Source organism: Rhagoletis pomonella, unplaced genomic scaffold (genome assembly GCF_013731165.1).
Source record: "Rhagoletis pomonella isolate Grant_MI unplaced genomic scaffold, Rhpom_1.0 Rhpom_scaffold_00003, whole genome shotgun sequence".
NCBI classification, from domain to species: domain Eukaryota; kingdom Metazoa; phylum Arthropoda; class Insecta; order Diptera; family Tephritidae; genus Rhagoletis; species Rhagoletis pomonella.
In genome coordinates this window covers 32,994,367-32,999,817 of record NW_023458557.1, presented here as the reverse complement: position 1 = coordinate 32,999,817, position 5,451 = coordinate 32,994,367, and positions in this window count along the sequence as shown.

Below are 5,451 nucleotides of genomic sequence, written 5' to 3'. Positions count from 1 at the left end.
ACAACAACATAATAACACCACAGACCATACCACAGCCATGACAGACCACATAACACACACAACCGCACCACTACCCACACGCCGCCGCCAACAACTCCTGGTTCCTCCTACAATCTGCACGGTCAGTCAAGTGGAACACCTGCCTTGGATGGTGCCACTTTAGGGCATGCTCAGGTCTGACGTCAACTGCGACGCCTCCCGCCACCACCACTGGGCGGCAACCATCACAACAGCGCACATAGCCAACGGCGGTAAGAACATACACATCACGACACGTCTCCCGAACGACATGAAGCTCCTTCAATTCAACTGCAACGGGCTACAGAGCAAGAATGAGGAGATAACCGTCTTCATGTGTCGGCTGGTATATTGATAGCTGCGGTCCAAGAGACGAAGTTGCACAGCAATTCAACATTGTTGAATTGTGCCGGGTACAAAGTGCACCGTCGAGATCGCGAGCGAGATAATGGTGGGTGCTTAGCGTCCATCACGCACCACACCGTGCAGTATCATCTTATCGAAGCAGACATCGACCGCATTGATACCACCCTAGAATGTCTAGGCATTGCTATCCGGTCAGGCGATGTTGAGCTCGAAATATTTAACATATACATACCCCGTCACCTGCTGCCCGGCAGGATATCACCCAGATATAGGTGCGCTCCTCAGAGGTGAAAACCGTATGGTAGTAGGTGACTTTAATGCGCACCACGATCTTTATCACTCAAGCCTGTCAAACGATCGTAGGGGAACAGACTTGGCTGAGCAGATAGACGATTCGACATTCTGCACAATGAACAACGACGCACCCTCCAGGATTATGGGTGACTGCAGCAGCTCGCCAGACATCACCATAGTCCGCGCTGGTCTGATAAACAGCATAACATGGCGACCTATGCTGACTTTAGCATCAGACCACCTACCCATAGTCATCTCTATAGATAAACCAACCGACTTTGCCTCCGCCAAACACCGGTCCTATATCAACTTCTCTAAAGCTGATTGGAAAGGTTACGCGGAGTTTACTGAAAACACCTTCACTGCGCTTCCCACACCAACCGACGTCCATCTCGGTGAACGTAAGTTCAGCAGGGCTGTCACCGCTGCTGCAGCTCGCTTTATACCGGCAGGATGTATAACGAACCCACGTCCAAACTTCCCTGCCGAAGCGGCTATTCTAGCCGATGAGCGTGATAGCCTTCGTCAGGCCGATCCCGGAGATCCCCGTATCAGGGATCTCAACGCGGAGATTCGGCAACTAGAAAACGTACACAAGCGGAAGAAGTGGGAGGAGCATATGAAGACCTGTAACTTCACCTCTGGTGTGAGTAAGCTTTGGTCAACCGTGAGGTCACTGTCCAATCCGACGAAGCACGACGACAGAGTCAAAATTTCTTTCGGCGACCATGCTTCGTCGGACCCGGAGCGCTACGCGAGCTATTTTAGCCGGCAGTTCATACTGCATCCTCCGGTGGACAAAGCCAAGCGTCGAGTGACCAGAAGGCTACACAAACTGCCAACAACCTGTGCCCCCCTTGCTTTCACTTGCGGTGAAGTTCAGGTGGCCATCGGGAAGACGAAAGCCTCCAAAGCCATGGGTCCCGACGGAATATGCATGCTGATGCTGAAAAATTTGGGTCCTGCGGGGGTAGCGTACCTAACGGAGGTCCCCAATTTGTCTATGGCCACCCTCATCATCCCAGACATCTGGAAGGTGGGGAGAGTGGTCCCACTGCTCAAACCGGGGAAACCTGCCAACATAGGAAATTCTTATCGTCCGATAGCGAAGACACTCGAGGCCTTGCTACTCCCGTATTTCACAAACCACTTGACCCCAGCGAAGCATCAGCATGGTTTCCGTAAAGTGCACAGTACAACAACAGCACTTAACGCCATAAACACTCAGATAACTCGTGGCCTTAACCGAAACCGTCCCTGTGAGAGAACGATTCTAGTAGCGTTGGACTTGTCAAAGGCGTTTGACACCGGCTGCCATTCCCCGCTACTAGAAGATATAGAGGCTTCCTCTCTCCCACAGAGGCTCAAACGGTGGTCGGCAAATTATCTGAGTGGTTGACACTCGTCGGTAATGTTTAGAGACAAATCGAGTAAACTCAGAAAAAAAAACAGGGGGTTCCACAGGGTGGTGTCCTTTCCCCGCTACTGTTTAACTTTTACATTTCAAAGCTCCCTCAACCACCAGAGGGAGTCTCGATTGTCTCTTACGCCGACGATTGCTCGATCATGGCGACTGGGAATGGAATTGATGACCTGTGTTCGAAAGTAAACGGGTATCTCTCCGAACTTTCTCGCTTCCTCACTGCAGTGTCTAGCCCTCTCCCCTACCAAATCCTCTGCGACCCTGTTCACAACCTGGACGAAGGAGGTCAGGCTACCGCTGGGAATTCACGTCGATGACACACCAATTCCGACGGTGAATAACCCCAAAATACTCGGAGTAACATTAGACAGCCTGCTCTACTTCTCTGCGCACGCAACCGCTATTGTCAATAAAGTACAGAGCCGCAACAAAGTCCTCAAGTCGCTAGCCGGCAGTACTTGGGGCAAAGACAAAGAAACGTTGCTGGCAACATACAAGGCAATAGACCGGCCGGTTTTAAACTACGCAGCGCCAGTGTAATCGCCGGTGACTAGTAGGACGCAGTGGACGAAGCTTCAGACTATACAAAACACCGCACTCAGGACAGCGACAGGATGCCTCCTGATGTCGCCCGAACATCATCTCCACGACGAGGCACAAATGCTCCCCATAAAGGAGCACAACATAATGCTCTGCAAGCAGTTCCTGATCGGGAGCCACAGAAGTGGCCACCCAAACAGACAGCTGCTTGCAGAGGAGCCCTCGCCTAGGCACGTCAGGAGGCATCTATATGAACTGACGGACGAAGTGCAGAGGTTCATCAAGCAACCTCTGGACCCGTCAGCTTACCGACTGGCCCTGAACGGCATTCACAGGGAGTCAGTCTCGAGTTATGTAGACTCTAGACCTGTGAATGCCGTTCTAGGTATACCGCCCCCGGACATAAACGAGACGGAGCTTCATCTGCCTCGGGAGACACGAACGACAATAGCCCAACTCCGCTCAGGCTACTGCAGCAGGTTAAACTCCTACCTGAGTAGATTGAATGAGGATGTGCCAAATGAGTGTCCGGCATGCGTAGAGACCCCACATGACTCGAAACATCTCTTCGCATGCCCGGAAAACCCGACAACCCTAACGGCTTTGTCCTTGTGGACCAACCCAATAGAAGCTGCACGCTTCCTAGGGCTGCCGTTAGTGGAACTTGACGACAACGACTGAGATACCAACCGATCTGGGCGGGGTTGTTGTAGCCGCTACAACAACAACAACAACAGCTGCATACAGAGTGTCCAGATTTGGCGATTTCGCGCCAATTTGGCTATTTTTTGGCTATTTGTGCGTACAAGTTTAGGAAGTCGCCATTGGCGATTTTTGGCGATTTTTCCATTCAAATAAAAATTTTTCCAATTATAAAAATATACAAAACTTAGTTGTCCACGATAATTTTACAGAAGAGGCTAATGAACTGCGTGATAAACTTGACTTAATAAGCATATTAAAAACTGTCAAAAATTTTTAATCACCCTAATCGAAGAACTTTTGAAACGATTACCTACGATTAAATACTTTTAAAAAAGCTTTGATTTTTTCACCAGAAAAGTGTGTGTATCACAAGAGGGCGAGTTTCAGGGACCTGCCAATTCACTAGTTGACTTTGAAGGAAAGAAAAGCAGCGGAAACTGAATATCTAAATCTTTAATTTTCCCATGGGACAAATTTTTTAGAACCATACCATCCGACCGAGTGAAAACCGCAACAGGCAATAAAAGGTTTGGAAATATAAGTGAATACATATTATTATACTTGCTGCACTCACATGCTTTTGTTGAGCGCGTTTTTTCCGTAATGAATTCAGCAAAAACTAAGATTCGAAATAGGATGAGGTTGGAAAGCCTTAATTCAATAGTTCGAATAAAGTGTTATATACACTATAGGTGATTTTGAAAAAATTGTAGAAATAGCTGATCTCGCCTTATAGGTTTTTATTTTATTTTTAGCGCCGAGCGCTTAAAAGCGGATTGTGCGATTAATCAATTAATGAGTTATAATAAGTTTAATAATTGCGCAGTACTATTGCAAAATGTGTTCAAATAAGTATTTTTTAAAAGTATGCGTATTTAAAAAAAAAAATGTCTGTACATTTCTATTATAAAAGTGATTTGTGTTATTTATTATTACCCTCTGAAGGTATTATATTCGTATTTGGTTTTAAAAACTATATTATAACAAGATCTAATTTTTAAAATAAAATATTTGTTAAATCGATTTCATGAATTTTATTAGAAAAAAATTGGCGATTTTTGGCGATTTTTTTTCAGAAGTTGCGCTTTTTTCACAATCTGGACACACTGCCTGCATACTACAAGCCCGTAGGTCCCAGGTTCGATTGCCAAAAAAAATTTGTTTTTAATATTTCTTTTATTTTTCAAAATTTTATTTGATTTATATATTTAATTGTTTTTTATTTTATTTTCGTTTGTTTTATTTTATTTCACATTTTTTATTTTATTATTAATTTAAATTTTTAGAGTTTAATTTTACTAAAAAAGTCAAAAACAACTTAAAAAAATATATAAGTTATAATTGAATCAATAAAAAAAATTAAATGAATATTCTACTGGCCGTGGAATTCGAACCTACGACCTCGTGGCTCGTTAATCCGCAGTACTGCCGTCTGTCAAGGCACAATTTTAATCAGATCAATTGCGGCGTTAATCCGGATCAACGTTGCCGTCTGTCTATGCTTTAAGACAAAGTCTCTAAATACTTTTGTTCGCGGTGTGTAATGAAGACAAAGTCACTAAATACTTTTGTTCGCGGTATTTAGGGAGGCCCAAGTCACTAAATATTTTGCTACGCGGTAGTTAGTGAAGCCTAAGTTTCAAAGTTCTTCTGTACGCGGTGTTTCGTTAGGTGAAACTAACTTAATACTTTTAGACTAAGTATTTAGCGCGGTGAAAATAAGTAAATACTACCACATTTGGTATTTAGTAGCACCCAAAACACTTCAGTAAATAGTACTTTGGCAGTTAACACAACACAAATATCTAAATACTTTTGTACTTAATACTTAATACTTAGTAAATACAATTTTGCCCATCACTGATTACTGGTACATACTAGTTTTGCTCACATTATAAAAGTATAATTGCAGAAACTATCGATTGTGCTCTTCAATTTGAATCACAGGCGTCCAGAGTGTGACGATTGCGTTATCTACAACTTTCGTCAAATTTGTTTTTATAACTTTTAATATTATGTTTGTAACAGGGACCGAAAATAATAGTTATTTTCACAATTTGTAGCGCCAGCTGCTTGCCAGCTACGTTGGTGTGCGTTTGTTTGTA